The following is a 17,379-nucleotide window of genomic DNA, read 5'->3' as shown; positions in this document are numbered from 1 at the left end:
GGCTATTTTAGGTGCTGCGTCACCTTATTATTGGGCCAGGCCCATGTAATTTCGAAATACATAAGTATAGGCTATTTTTAGAGTCCGTATGTGTGGGGAAACAAGAGATAGGGTTGATTTCGGACCCCTCCACCAAGGGCCACGAAATCCATCCTCCCCTTCTTGAAATGAAGTCGTCCTCGACGGAAGTTCATCTTCCTCACCCAAATAAGGCTTCAAATCTGCAATGTTAAAAGTGGGACTAACCCCAAAATCTGCAGGCAGCTCAAGTTTATATGCATTATCATTTATTTTCTCTAACACCTTAAAGGGACCATCAGCACGTGGCATTAACTTTGATTTGCGCAAATCAGGAAATCTATCCTTACGCAAATGTAACCAAACAAGATCTCCAGGTGCAAACACAACATGTTTTCTACCCTTATCTCCAGCAAGTTTATATTTAGCATTCATGCGCTCAATGTTTTCCTTAGTTAACTCATGCATTTTTAAAATCAATTCAGCATGTTGTTTAGCATCAAAATTAACCTTCTCCGAAGATGGAAGAGGCAACAAATCAATAGGTGCACGAGGTAGGAAACCATACACAACTTCAAAAGGGCACATCTTAGTAGTAGAATGCAATGAACGATTATAAGCAAATTCAATATGAGGCAAGCATTCCTCCCACATTTTCTTATTATTCTTCAAAACAGCCCTAAGCATAGTAGACAACGTTCTATTGACTACTTCAGTTTGTCCATTAGTTTGGGGGTGACAAGTAGTACTAAAAAGTAGTTTAGTCCCCAACTTAGCCCATAAACATCTCCAAAAGTGGCTAAGAAATTTAGTATCACGATCTGAAACAATAGTATTTGGCACACCATGCAAGCGAATAATTTCACGAAAGAACAAATCAGCAACATTAACAGCATCATCGCTTTTATGACATGGTATAAAGTGTGCCATTTTCGAGAATCTATCCACGACAACAAATATGCTATCCCTCCCCTTCTTTGTTCGAGGTAAACCTAAAACAAAGTCCATAGATATATCCTCCCAAGGAACACTAGGTACAGGCAAAGGCATATATAAACCATGAGGATTGAGTCGTGACTTAGCTTTTTGACATGTAGTGCAGCGAGCAATAAAACGCTCAACATCCCGTCTCATCTTTGGCCAAAAGAAATGTGTAGCAAGTACGTCCTCCGTCTTCTTCACGCCAAAGTGTCCCATTAATCCTCCTCCATGCGCCTCCTGCAACAACAAAAGACGAACGGAGCTAGCTGGAATGCATAGCTTGTTAGCACGAAACACAAATCCATCGTTTACAACAAACTTGTTCCACATTCTTCCTTCTTTACAATTCTGCATTACATCTTTAAAATCAGCATCATGCACATATTGATCTTTGATGGTCTCCAAACCAAATATTTTGAAGTCAAGTTGTGAAAGCATAGTATAGCGACGAGACAATGCATCAACAATAACATTTTCTTTTCCCTTCTTGTGTTTAATGACATAAGGGAAAGTCTCAATGAATTCAACCCATTTAGCATGTCTACGATTCAGTTTAGCTTGACTTTTAATATGTTTCAAAGATTCATGATCAGAATGTATAACAAATTCTTTGGGCCATAAATAATGTTGCCATGTTTCTAAAGTCCGAACAAGAGCATATAATTCTTTATCATAAGTAGAATAATTCAGACTAGGCCCACTCAATTTTTCAGAAAAGTATGCAACAGGTTTTCCATCTTGTAATAACACACCTCCTAATCCAATTCCACTAGCATCACATTCAAGCTCAAAAGTCTTATTAAAATCAGGAAGTTGGAGTAAAGGAGCATGTGTCAACTTATCTTTCAATACCGAGAAGGCTTCTTCCTGTGCGGTACCCCAAAGAAAAGGCACATCTTTCTTTGTAAGCTCATTGAGAGGTGCAGCAATGGTGCTGAAATCTCTCACAAAACGCCTATAGAATCCAGCGAGGCCAAGAAAACTCCTCACTTGTGTGACCGTTTTGGGCTGCGGCCAACTCTCAATAGCTTCAATCTTGGCTTTATCAACTTCAATTCCCTGTGGAGTAACAACATAGCCAAGAAAAGATACTCGGTCGGTGCAAAAGGTGCACTTCCCAAGGTTACCAAACAAACATGCATCACGTAGAGCAATAAAAACAGCACGTAAATGTTCCAAATGTTCTTCCAAAGATCTGCTATAAATCAGTATATCATCAAAATAGACTACCACAAATCATCCAATGAAAGCACGTAAAACTTCGTTCATTAGTCTCATGAAAGTACTAGGCGCATTAGTTAACCCAAAAGGCATGACTAACCACTCATATAATCCAAACTTAGTTTTAAATGCTGTTTTCCATTCATCTCCCAATTTCATACGAATTTGATGGTATCCACTACGCAAATCAACTTTGGAGAATATTGTAGAGCCACTCAATTCATCAAGCATATCATCTAGCCTAGGAATAGGATGACGATAACGAATAGTAATATTATTAATGCCTCTACAATCAACACACATACGTGATGTACCATCCTTTTTCGGCACTAGAATAATAGGAACAGCACAAGGACTAAGGGATTCACGTATATAACCAAGTAATAAGGAACATGCTTGCATAGGTACCACATCACAATCAACATAATCAGCATATGTAGAGATACTAAAATGCACATGAACAGTACGTGTTACCTTAACCTTGCCGCTGTTGTTGAACCATTGGATGTAGTAAGGATGTGGATGTGGTCTTGTGGTGAGAGAAAGCTTCTCCACCATCTCCATGCTAGCCAAGTTGTTGCAGCTCCCTCCGTCTATGATGACGCGCACAGAACGTTCCTTCACAACTCCCTTGGTATGGAACAAATTGTGCCTCTGATTTTGCTCAGCTTGTGTGACCTGCACACTCAAAACACGTTGAGCAACTAAACATTCATACCTGTCAGCGTCTTCAGGAGCCATGTATTGCGTCTCATGATCAGAATCATCTCCACCATGTTCTTCACGTGTAATAAGAGCCAAAGTCTCCTCATCATAGTCACTTCTCATATCCACCATCCGCGGTAGCAATCATCACACGCGGAGATTTGCATTCTCTCGCATAATGACCTCCTCCCTTACAACGACGACAAATAATATCACTTGTGTGCCCTGTTGATGCCATGGAAGAAGAAGAACGCTGTGCAGGCCCCGCAGGTGCGCTCTTGGCAGATAATGGTGGTTGTGCCTGTTTTCTTGTATCACGGCTGGAGGTGGCACCGGATGGAGGTGCTGGTGCAGTTGAAGTAGAAGATGCACGTGGTGTCCATGATGAAGGTCGGCCTGCAGAAAAGTTAGTTCGCCCCAATGCTTGTCGATCCTGCACTTCACGTTCAGCTTTACAAGCAAGATGGAATAAACGAGTGATATTAGTATACTCCTTATAGTCTAGAATGGTCTGAATCTCTCTATTTCATCCACCCAGAAAACGTGCAAGCATAGCTTCATTCTCCTCAACAATACCACATCTAATCATGCCAGTTTGTAATTCCTGATAATATTCTTCTACAGAATTTTTTCCTTGTCTTAAACGCTGCAATTTTTGAAGCAATTCACGTTGATAATATGGTGGAACCCAACGCGTACGCATAGCAGTTTTCAAAGCAGCCCAAGTAGTTGGAATAGGATATAATCTACAATGTTCAGACCACCATACACATGCAAAACTAGTGAAAGCACAAACGGCAGCAGCAACTCGTCTCTCCTCAGGATATTGTAAACATGTAAATCGTTGTTCAGTTTCTAACTCCCAAGTAAGATATATATCAGGAACATATCTACCCTCAAATGGTGGAATATTCAATTTCAGTTTAGGAATATGGACATCATCTCGTACCTGAGGTGGTGGTGCAGGCCTACCATTACGAATATATACCTGAGGTCGACCTGCTGGTGGTGGTGCTGGTGGCTGCTCGTAGATCTGATTTTGACCAACCTCATCCTCATAATCACCCGCATACTCATCATTCTAGCCTATGCGGTGATAGGCGGTGATCGGCAACTTTGAGAGTTTTTGACTACAACGGTTGCCGATCACCGCCTGCTGCTGGGTAAGAACTCGTAAGAATTTGAGATTTGCTTGACGGATTTGTGACACCCACCACCACCACTTGTTCGTAGTCTGTAGGATCATATTCTTGTGTGTTTCTATTGCTGCTAACCATGCCAGGATCACAAGCCGACGAGATTGACTGGGAGAATTTATCGAACAAGGAGCTTCATGATAAGTTTCAGCAAATGATGACTGAACAGGTGCAAGATGTGCTGAACAATTTTGAAGAGGCCATGGAGAAGATCACTGGCCTTGAGAAGACGTTCGAAATAAAGCTCGATAACAGATTTAATGAATTGCTCGCGCGTCTTCCACCACCACCACCCGCTGCACCTAACGCACCTCTCCAACAACAACAACAACAACGACTACCTCCACGTCGCGAAATAGACCTTCGCCGAGCGAGCCGTGTTCCTCTTGCGTTTGGCCAAACTGTTGGTGCTGCTGTTGATACTTCTGTGGCTCCTGCTGCTGATGCGGAGGAGGATGCTTATGTGGGAGACTATGAGGATGAGGTTGATCAAAATCAACACTACGTGCAGCCACCTGTACCACCACCAGCAGGTCGACCTCAGGTATATATTCGTAATGGTAGGCCTGCACCACCACCTCAGGTACGAGATGATGTCCATATTCCTAAACTGAAATTGAATATTCCACCATTTGAGGGTAGATATGTTCCTGATATATATCTTACTTGGGAGTTAGAAACTGAACAACGATTTACATGTTTACAATATCCTGAGGAGAGACGAGTTGCTGCTGCCGTTTGTGCTTTCACTAGTTTTGCATGTGTATGGTGGTCTGAACATTGTAGATTGTATCCTATTCCAACTACTTGGGCTGCTTTGAAAACTGCTATGCGTACGCGTTGGGTTCCACCATATTATCAACGTGAATTGCTTCAAAAATTGCAGCGTTTAAGACAAGGAAAAAATTCTGTAGAAGAATATTATCAGGAATTACAAACTGGCATGATTAGATGTGGTATTGTTGAGGAGAATGAAGCTATGCTTGCACGTTTTCTGGGTGGATTAAATAGAGAGATTCAGACAATTCTAGACTATAAGGAGTATACTAATATCACTCGTTTATTCCATCTTGCTTGTAAAGCTGAACGTGAAGTGCAGGATCGACAAGCATTGGGGCGAACTAACTTTTCTGCAGGCCGACCTTCATCATGGACACCACGTGCATCTTCTACTTCAACTGCACCAGCACCTCCATCCGGTGCCACCTCCAGCCGTGATACAAGAAAACAGGCACAACCACCATTATCTGCCAAGAGCGCACCTGCGGGGCCTACACAGCGTTCTTCTTCTTCCATAGCATCAACAGGGCACACAAGTGATATTATTTGTCGTCGTTGTAAGGGAGGAGGTCATTATGCGAGAGAATGCAAATCTCCGCGTGTGATGATTGCTACCGCGGATTGTGGATATGAGTCCGCTGGTGACTATGATGAGGAGACTTTGGCTCTTATTACACGTGAAGAACATGGTGGAGATGATTCTGATCATGAGACGCAATACATGGCTCCTGAAGACGCTGACAGGTATGAATGTTTAGTTGCTCAACGTGTTTTGAGTGTGCAGATCACACAAGCTGAGCAAAATCAGAGGCACAATTTGTTCCATACCAAGGGAGTTGTGAAGGAACGTTCTGTGCGCGTCATCATAGACGGAGGGAGCTGCAACAACTTGGCTAGCATGGAGATGGTAGAGAAGCTTTCTCTCACCACAAGACCACATCCACATCCTTACTACATCCAATGGTTCAACAACAGCGGCAAGGTTAAGGTAACACGTACTGTTCGAGTGCATTTTAGTATATCTACATATGCTGATTATGTTGATTGTGATGTGGTACCTATGCAAGCATGTTCCTTATTACTTGGTAGACCATGGCAATTTGATAAAAATTCTGTACACCATGGTAGAAACAATCACTATACTCTTGTTCATAAGGATAAAAATATTACTTTGCTTCCTATGACTCCTGATTCCATTTTGAAAGATGATATTAATAGAGCTAATAAAGCAAAACAGGAGACGAATAAGAGTGAAAATCAGATTGTGGCAAAAGAATTTGAGCAACAAATGAAGCCTAATAATAAACCATCTAGTGTTGCTTCTGAAATTAAATTGAAAAGTGCATGTTTATTTGCCACCAAATCTGATATTGATGAGCTAGATTTTAGCAAATCTATTTGCTATGCTTTTGTGTGCAAAGAGGCATTATTTTCATTCGAGGACGTGCCTTCCTCTTTGCCTCCTGCTGTCACTAACATTTTGCAGGAGTTCGCTGACGTTTTTCCACAAGACGTGCCACCGGGATTACCGCCTATTCGAGGGATTGAGCATCAGATTGACTTAATTCCCGGTGCTTCACTGCCAAACTGTGCACCATACCGTACCAATCCAGAGGAGACGAAGGAGATTATGCGTCAAGTACAAGAGCTTCTCGACAAAGGTTATATACGCGAATCCCTTAGTCCTTGTGCTGTTCCTATTATTCTAGTGCCGAAAAAGGATGGTACATCACGTATGTGTGTTGATTGTAGAGGCATTAATAATATTACTATTCGTTATCGTCATCCTATTCCTAGGCTAGATGATATGCTTGATGAATTGAGTGGCTCTACAATATTCTCCAAAGTTGATTTGCGTAGTGGCTACCATCAAATTCGTATGAAATTGGGAGATGAATGGAAAACAGCATTTAAAACTAAGTATGGATTATATGAGTGGTTAGTCATGCCTTTTGGGTTAACTAATGCACCTAGTACTTTCATGAGATTAATGAACGAAGTTTTACGTGCTTTCATTGGACGATTTGTGGTAGTTTACTTTGATGACATATTGATTTATAGCAGATCTTTGGAGGAACATTTGGAACATTTACGTGCTGTTTTTATTGCTCTACGTGATGCACGTTTGTTTGGTAACCTTGGGAAGTGCACCTTTTGCACCGACCGAGTATCTTTTCTTGGCTATGTTGTTACTCCACAGGGAATTGAAGTTGATAAAGCCAAGATTGAAGCTATTGAGAGTTGGCCGCAGCCCAAAACGGTCACACAAGTGAGGAGTTTTCTTGGCCTCGCTGGATTCTATAGGCATTTTGTGAGAGATTTCAGCACCATTGCTGCACCTCTCAATGAGCTTACAAAGAAAGATGTGCCTTTTCTTTGGGGTACCGCACAGGAAGAAGCCTTCACGGTATTGAAAGATAAGTTGACACATGCTCCTTTACTCCAACTTCCTGATTTTAATAAGACTTTTGAGCTTGAATGTGATTCTAGTGGAATTGGATTAGGAGGTGTGTTATTACAAGATGGCAAACCTGTTGCATACTTTTCTGAAAAATTGAGTGGGCCTAGTCTGAATTATTCTACTTATGATAAAGAATTATATGCTCTTGTTCGGACTTTAGAAACATGGCAACATTATTTATGGCCCAAAGAATTTGTTATACATTCTGATCATGAATCTTTGAAACATATTAAAAGTCAAGCTAAACTGAATCGTAGACATGCTAAATGGGTTGAATTCATTGAGACTTTCCCTTATGTCATTAAACACAAGAAGGGAAAAGAAAATGTTATTGTTGATGCATTGTCTCGTCGCTATACTATGCTTTCACAACTTGACTTCAAAATATTTGGTTTGGAGACCATCAAAGATCAATATGTGCATGATGCTGATTTTAAAGATGTAATGCAGAATTGTAAAGAAGGAAGAATGTGGAACAAGTTTGTTGTAAACGATGGATTTGTGTTTCGTGCTAACAAGCTATGCATTCCAGCTAGCTCCGTTCGTCTTTTGTTGTTGCAGGAGGCGCATGGAGGAGGATTAATGGGACACTTTGGCGTGAAGAAGACGGAGGACGTACTTGCTACACATTTCTTTTGGCCAAAGATGAGACGGGATGTTGAGCGTTTTATTGCTCGCTGCACTACATGTCAAAAAGCTAAGTCACGACTCAATCCTCATGGTTTATATATGCCTTTGCCTGTACCTAGTGTTCCTTGGGAGGATATATCTATGGACTTTGTTTTAGGTTTACCTCGAACAAAGAAGGGGAGGGATAGCATATTTGTTGTCGTGGATAGATTCTCGAAAATGGCACACTTTATACCATGTCATAAAAGCGATGATGCTGTTAATGTTGCTGATTTGTTCTTTCGTGAAATTATTCGCTTGCATGGTGTGCCAAATACTATTGTTTCAGATCGTGATACTAAATTTCTTAGCCACTTTTGGAGATGTTTATGGGCTAAGTTGGGGACTAAACTGCTTCTTAGTACTACTTGTCACCCCCAAACTGATGGACAAACTGAAGTAGTCAATAGAACGTTGTCTACTATGCTTAGGGATGTTTTGAAGAATAATAAGAAAATGTGGGAGGAATGCTTGCCTCATATTGAATTTGATAGAGGCGGGGTGTCCCGATCTTTCGATGAGATGATAACTATCGATTTGGTGGAGACGACTTTGACGATCCGACTACAAACGTGCACGACGTTGCGCCTTAGCAATCGCTAAACCAACTCCAAGAGGTTATTGACCACGCCAGAGCACAATCAACCTGACCACGAAGGTCTATTCCTGCAAGCAATCGAAGAACAAGCAAGAATATGACAAAGCAATCTGAATATTGCGAATATAGATGAAGTATTGATAAAGGTGGGGATCCGTAAACGGTCTTGGTCTGGTCGTTGGACACAAACAAAGTACACGAAGTTGCAATGGCTAACTTTTAACTAAACAAATCCCCAGGAAAAGCTACTAGATGGATCTACTTATATAGGAGCAAGGGGTGGCGGCCAAGGAGGTGGGAGGACGTCCCAAGGCAGCCTAAAACTAAATCTAGGTCGTACAAGGCCAATGGGCCCAAGTGGAGGTGATGTAACACCTTTGGACTTGTAGTTTGACTCGGATTCTGCTGCAGCATCAGATTGTTTCGTCCACAACTCAACACTCCGGACGAATTTGAAGGTGATTCCAATTGGGTTGGAAAGTGCACGAAATCTAGTTTCCAACAAAAAAAGAATCACCCAATTCGGAGTCCGTATGAAAAACTTGTGTGCGTTTTGAGTCAGGTATGTCTGTGCAGTCCGAATCTGAATCCAGAACGTGAGAGACTTGGACTCTATCTTCTCTTGGGCCAAAAGTGACGTGAGAGAATTTTTTGGACAGCAAATAAACATCTCTTTCTTCCTTATCTTCATATGTGGATTGTACAAATGTCCCATACACCTGCAATTAGACAAAACACAAAAGTGTGTGAAGTATTTTTGTTCTGGATAACATAAATAGATTATTGAATAGTTTGCACTAGAAATCACCTGACAAATATGCATATATGCAATATTTTTGGTCATATCCAAGGTAGTCATGTCCTCATCATCCTCCCCTTCTTGAAAATAAAGCCGTCCTCGGCGTTGCTTAATATGAAATGTGGCTAACAAAAGAGACAAGGTGTACATGTTGTATATGTATATGTCATCCATTTATACTTCCCTTGATTTTTGCATATATGGCACATGAATAGATGAGTAACTTGCATAGTTCATAAAATCTAAAGCCAAAAAATTAGCACAAGAAGTAGAAGGCATGCAAATATTGCAACTCAGTTTGCACATATAAGTGAAGCTCTTATTCATTTCAAAAGATTGACAATGTTCATCATTAAACCATCCCAACATTGGTGAATAAACCTTACTTGCATCAAATTTACATGCTACAACATGCTTAAATAAGCAAACATGCAATAAGTCATTCAACACAGAATCATCACCAAGATTAGAGGTCATATCAAAATGATTAAACATTGGTTTTTTTGCATCAATAGTTAATTCAATGGGTGCACTCAAAATTGTTGGTATTTCAGTTGTTTGATCACATGGCAAAGTCAAATTATCAACATAGTCCTCTAAAATAGGTGGTGTCATCAAAGTAGTGGGTAGCTCATCAGATGGTGCATTCAAATTGACAAGGCATTCATCATTCTCATGTAGAGATGGAAGATCAGTACCTTTGTCATTACCTCTTATGATCAACTCAGATGATGTAGCCACTCTCGGGGGCGATGTGTCACATGGTGGAGATGATGTAGTCCTGACAACAACGGATGTGGTTGTCATAGTATGCCTAGTAGTTGAAGGAACAATCATATCAACTCTTGGAATGTGCACCGTGCGCTTGTTCTCCTCGTGGCCAACACGTCGTTTTATTTCCTGTTCAGCTTTGCAAGCAAGATGAAACAAATGGTCCATAGGATAACACTCTTCATGAATTATTATCTCTTGAATATCACGGTTTAATCCTCCCCAAAATCTATCCATAAAATCATCTTCACTTTCTTCTAAAGAGGAATGCAACAAGGTAGTTTGTAAATCATCATAATATTTTGTTACAGTTTCACTACCTTGTTTTAAGTGTTGCAACTTCTTAATCATGTCACGAGTATAATAAGCAGGGACGAAAGTATGTCGCATGGCAAGTTTCAAATCATCCCAAGTAGTAGGTATATAATCAGGGTGTAACCGACAATATTCACTCCACCAAACCAAAGCATAACCAGTGAAAGAACCAACCGCAACCTTAACCTTTTTATGTTCATCGAAATTATGGGAAGCAAATATATTTTTTATGTCGAACTCCCATTCAATATATAAAGCAGGTTTAAAACGGCCATCAAAATGGTGGTATAGATACATTAACCTGATCATGTGCACTTGGATGTTTGTGCACCTCTCGTGACGGTTGTGGTATTTGCAAAGGTGGTGGCACGTCCCCCACGATCGACAAAGCCCATGAATTGACTCTGGATCCTGTCATGATTAGTAGAACAAGAAACAAAACCCAAAAATAATGTTCCTATAACTACTAGGATGTGGTGGTAAAACGCTCACAGTAAAGCAAATATCAATGTCTTACAAGTTCTTACCATGCAGCAGGCGGTGATCGGCAACCAGCGGTGTCAAGTAACTCCGAATATTGAGTAAAGCGATTGCCAGGGGAGCGTACGTATACACGGTGTAGAAATATGTGGAGCTGGGTTGGCTATATATGGTAGCAAAAGATTAGCAATAATCAATTCAAAGATGCAATGTTGAATAAACGCTCAACGACGGTACTGTGCTGGTCCTAGGCTAGACCGGACTAGAGACGCGAGCCTAGAACACTAATGAGGTCACGGCGTAGCACAACTAGCATCAATGAAGGATACTAAGTAGCTCTTGACAGCAAGATATAAGTGAAGATCACAACGGCAGTGAAGATAATGATGAAAAACAACTGCCAAGCAGGATATACAACAACTCTCGAGTGTCCCGATAGAGGCGGGGGTGTCCCGATCTTTCGGTGAGATGATAACTATCGAGTTGGTGGAGACGACTTTGACGATCCGACTACAAACGTGCACGACGTTGCGCCTTAGCAATCGCTAAACCAATCTCCTGAGGTTACTGACGATGCCGGAAGCACGGTCAGCCTGACCACGAAGGTCTATTCCTGCAAGCAATCGAAGAACGAGCAAGAATATGATAAAGCAATCTGAATATTGCAAATATATATGAGGTATTGATAATGGTGGGGATGTGTAAGCGGTCTTGGTCTGGTCGTTGGACACAAACGAAGTACACGAAGTTGCAATGGCTAACTTTTAACTAAACAAATCCCAAGGAAAAGCTACTAGATGGATCTACTTATATAGGAGCAAGGGGTGGCGGCCAAGGAGGTGGGAGGACGTCCCAAGGCAGCCTAAAACTAAATCTAGGTCGTACAAGGCCAATGGGCCCAAGTGGAGGTGATGTAACACCTTTGGACTTGTAGTTTGACTCGGATTCTGCTGCAGCATCAGATTGTTTCGTCCACAACTCAACGCTCCGGACTAATTTGAAGGTGATTCCAATTGGGTTGGAAAGTGCACGAAATCTAGTTTCCAACAAAAAAAGAATCACCCAATTCGGAGTCCGTATGAAAAACTTGTGTCTGTTTTGAGTCAGGTGTGTCTGTGTAGTCCGAATCTGAATCCAGAACGTGAGAGACTTGGACTCTATCTTCTCTTGGGCCAAAAGTGACGTGAGAGAACTTTTTGGACAGCAAATAAACATCTCTTTCTTCCTTATCTTCATATGTGGATTGTACAAATGTCCCATACACCTGCAATTAGACAAAACACAAAAGTGTGTGAAGTATTTTTGTTCTGGATAACATAAATAGATTATTGAATAGTTTGCACTAGAAATCACCTGACAAATATGCATATATGCAATATTTTTGGTCATATCCAAGGTAGTCATGTCCTCATCACAGCGGTGTCAAGTAATTCCGAATATTGAGTAAAGCGATTGCCAGGGGAGCGTACGTATACACGGTGTAGAAATATGTGGAGCTGGGTTGGCTATATATGGTAGCAAAAGATTAGCAATAATCAATTCAAAGATGCAATGTTGAATAAACGCTCAACGACGGTACTGTGCTGGTCCTAGGCTAGACCGGACTAGAGACGCGAGCCTAGAACACTAATGAGGTCACGCCGTAGCACAACTAGCATCAATGAAGGATACTAAGTAGCTCTTGACAGCAAGATATAAGTGAAGATCACAACGGCAGTGAAGATAATGATGAAAAACAACTGCCAAGCAGGATATACAACAACTCTCTCTCCAACTTTCCTCTTGAAAAGTTTGAGACAATTTTCTGATAAATTCTTTCAAAGAATGCTACTAACTCAAGCTTTCCAATGCAAAAAGAATCACTCAATTCCGAGTTGATATGAGGAGTCAAAGAATTCTAAAACTGGCCTGAAATATTGGAACAAGCTGTGTTCACGAACTTCGGAGGGCAAAAAGACCTATTTAGAAGCCGATTTTGAGGTATCAAATATTGAACTAGCTTCTGCAACTATTTAGATGCGGCTCGTTTCTAGCTTCAATTTGAGTACTCACGGAGCCAAAACGGACTTCGTATGAGGAAGATACACCTGTTTTACTGAACAGTGCGCAAAACAGATTCCAATCCGAATTCAGGTACGAGATTGATTCTAGATAGATCCAATTTTTTTTCTCTCTTTTTTTTTCTCACGCTTTTTTTTTCTTTTTCTTCTCTCTCTTTTTCTTTTTTTTCTTTCCTTTTTTCTCTTTTTTTTTCTTTCCAAGACAAACTAGATAAGATGCAGATTGGATCAGGCGAAGATGTGAATGACCTCAACTATGATTATGACAATGAATAGTGCGTAGCACGTGGTGGAAATTAATATATGGGATGGTGGACAGCGGAAGGGATAATGATGCAGCGGCGGCGTGACTAATGTGAACAGAACTCGAAACTCTAAAGGAACTAGACGCTAAGACCAGCAACTGACACGACGATGCAACCGATAATTCAACTATGCAAGCAATGAATAGAAAATTGCAAAGGCTCAGACTGGCTTGGATAAAGGATGAACAGATCTAACTTTTTTTTGTGTGGCTTTTTCTTGGACAATAGGTAAGAAAATAAATCTAATATAGGAAAACTGGAAATTCTCACCGAGCAACCTGAAAACTGATACCACTTGATAGAGGCGGGGTGTCCCGATCTTTCGATGAGATGATAACTATCGATTTGGTGGAGACGACTTTGACGATCCGACTACAAACGTGCACGACGTTGCGCCTTAGCAATCGCTAAACCAACTCCAAGAGGTTATTGACCACGCCAGAGCACAATCAACCTGATCACGAAGGTCTATTCCTGCAAGCAATCGAAGAACAAGCAAGAATATGATAAAGCAATCTGAATATTGCGAATATAGATGAAGTATTGATAAAGGTGGGGATCCGTAAACGGTCTTGGTCTGGTCGTTGGACACAAACAAAGTACACGAAGTTGCAATGGCTAACTTTTAACTAAACAAATCCCCAGGAAAAGCTACTAGATGGATCTACTTATATAGGAGCAAGGGGTGGCGGCCAAGGAGGTGGGAGGACGTCCCAAGGCAGCCTAAAACTAAATCTAGGTCGTACAAGGCCAATGGGCCCAAGTGGAGGTGATGTAACACCTTTGGACTTGTAGTTTGACTCGGATTCTGCTGCAGCATCAGATTGTTTCGTCCACAACTCAACACTCCGGACGAATTTGAAGGTGATTCCAATTGGGTTGGAAAGTGCACGAAATCTAGTTTCCAACAAAAAAAGAATCACCCAATTCGGAGTCCGTATGAAAAACTTGTGTGCGTTTTGAGTCAGGTATGTCTGTGCAGTCCGAATCTGAATCCAGAACGTGAGAGACTTGGACTCTTTCTTCTCTTGGGCCAAAAGTGACGTGAGAGAATTTTTTGGACAGCAAATAAACATCTCTTTCTTCCTTATCTTCATATGTGGATTGTACAAATGTCCCATACACCTGCAATTAGACAAAACACAAAAGTGTGTGAAGTATTTTTGTTCTGGATAACATAAATAGATTATTGAATAGTTTGCACTAGAAATCACCTGACAAATATGCATATATGCAATATTTTTGGTCATATCCAAGGTAGTCATGTCCTCATCAGAATTTGCTTATAATCGTTCATTGCATTCTACTACTAAGATGTGCCCTTTTGAAGTTGTGTATGGTTTCCTACCTCGTGCACCTATTGATTTGTTGCCTCTTCCATCTTCAGAGAAGGTTAATTTTGAAGCTAAACAACGTGCTGAATTGATTTTAAAAATGCATGAGTTAACTAAGGAAAACATTGAGCGCAAGAATGCTAAATATAAACTTGCTGGAGATAAGGGTAGAAACCATGTTGTGTTTGCACCTGGAGATCTTGTTTGGTTACATTTGCGTAAGGATAGATTTCCTGATTTGCGCAAATCAAAGTTAATGCCACGTGCTGATGGTCCCTTTAAGGTGTTAGAGAAAATAAATGATAATGCATATAAACTTGAGTTGCCTGCAGATTTTGGGGTTAGTCCCACTTTTAACATTGCAGATTTGAAGCCCTATTTGGGTGAGGAAGATGAACTTCCGTCGAGGACGACTTCATTTCAAGAAGGGGAGGATGATGAGGACATCAATACAATTGTTACACCCACAGCCCCTGCTGCTATACATACTGGACCAATTACTAGAGCTCGTGCACGCCAACTAAATTACCAGGTACTTTCGTTTCTTGGTAATGATTCTAATGTTCATGAGAATATGATGCTGCCTAAATTGGATACATTTGTTTTGCTTACAAATGAAGGGCCTAGCTTGGAGAAGGATGAACATCGGAGCAAGAACAAGCATGGAGATGATGGCATGCGCAAGGGAAACAAGAACGGAGTTACAAGTGATGATTTCAGGACTTTGAAGCCACCATAATGGGTGCATGAAGCCTTGGATGAAATATACAAGATGCCACTTCATAAATTTCGTCCCGAGGCTATTTTAGGTGCTGCGTCACCTTATTATTGGGCCAGGCCCATGTAATTTCGAAATACATAAGTATAGGCTATTTTTAGAGTCCGTATGTGTGGGGAAACAAGAGATAGGGTTGATTTCGGACCCCTCCACCAAGGGCCACGAAATTCCCCCCTCTTCCTCCATATATACAGCCCTTAGGGCATCGTTTAGACTTTGGGTTTTGTTTAGATTAAAAGTTTGTCAGAGCTGCAACTTCGCGTACTTCGTTTGTGTTCAACGACCAGACAAAGGCGTCACAGAACCCCACCTTGATCAATAAAGCTTTCATCTTATATTCGCAATATCCAGATTGCAATCTCAGTTTCTTGCTTGTTCTTCGTTTGCTCGCAGGAAACAGACCCTCGTGGTCAGGTTGATCGTGCTCCGGCGTGGTCAATAACCTCTCGGAGTTGGTTTAGCGATTGCTAAGGCGCGACATCCTTGCACGTTCGTAGTCGGATCGTCAAAGTCGACTTCCACCAAAGCGAAATCCATCATCTCATCGAAAGACGGGACACCTCCGCCTCTATCACTCAATCTCGTAGTTGAATTCGGACTGGAATCTGTTTTGTGCACTATTCAGTAAAACATGCATAACTTCCTCATACGAAGTCTGTTTTGGCTCCACAAGTACTCAAATTAAAGCCAGCGAGTAGACGCATCTGATTATTTGCAAAAGCTAGTTCAATATTTGGCGTCTCAAAATTACTTTCTAAATAGGTCTTTTTGCCCTCCGAAGTTTGCGCATACAGTTTGTTCCAGTTTTCACGCCAGTTTATAATTCTTTGACTCCTCATATCAATTCGGAATTGAGTGATTCTTTTTGCATTGGAAAGCTTGAGTTAGTGGCAAAGATTTCAAGAGGAAAGTTGGAGAGAGAGGTGTTATATATCCTGCTTGGCAGTTGTTATTCATCATTATCTTTACTGCCATTGTGATCTTCACTTATATCTTGCTGTCCAGAGCTACTTATCCTTCATTGATGCTAGTTGTGCTATGCCGTGACCTTATTAGTGTTCTAGGCTCGCGTCTCTAGTCCTGTCTCGCCTAGGACCAGCACAGTACCGTCGTTGAGCGTTTATTAAACATTGCATCTTTGAATTGATTATTGCTAATCTTTTGCTACCATATATAGCCAACCCAGCTCCACATATTTCTACACCGTGTATACGTACGTTCCCCTGGCAATCGCTTTACACAATCATCGGAGTTATTTGACACCGCTGGTTGCCTGTCACCACCTGTCGCATGGTAAGAACTTGTAAGATATTGATATTTGCTTTACTGTGAGCACGTTACAACCACATCTGATGAGGACATGACTACCTTGGATATGACCAAAAATATTGCATATATGCATATTTGTCAGGTGATTTCTAGTGCAAACTATTCAATAATCTATTTGTGTTAGCCAGAACAAAAATACTTCACACACTTTTGTGTTTTGTCTAATTGCAGGTGTATGGGACATTTGTACAATCCACATATGAAGATAAGGAAGAAAGAGATGTTTATTTTCTGTCCAAAAAGTTCTCTCACGTCACTTTTGGCCCAAGAGAAGATAGAGTCCAAGTCTCTCACGTTCTGGATTCAGATTCGGACTGCACAGACATACCTGACTCAAAACGCACACAAGTTTTTCATACGGACTCCGAATTGGGTGATTCTTTTTTTGTTGGAAACTAGATTTCGTGCACTCTCCAACCCAATTGGAATCACCTTCAAATTCGTCCGGAGCGTTGAGTTGTGGATGAAACAATCTGATGCTGCAGCAGAATCCGAGTCAAACTACAAGTCCAAAGGTGTTACATCACCTCCACTTGGGCACATTGGCCTTGTACGACCTAGATTTAGTTTTAGGCTGCC

This window comes from Triticum dicoccoides, chromosome 1B (assembly GCF_002162155.2).
Source record: "Triticum dicoccoides isolate Atlit2015 ecotype Zavitan chromosome 1B, WEW_v2.0, whole genome shotgun sequence".
In the NCBI taxonomy this organism is placed as follows: Eukaryota; Viridiplantae; Streptophyta; class Magnoliopsida; order Poales; family Poaceae; genus Triticum; species Triticum dicoccoides.
This window is presented reverse-complemented; position numbering follows the sequence as displayed.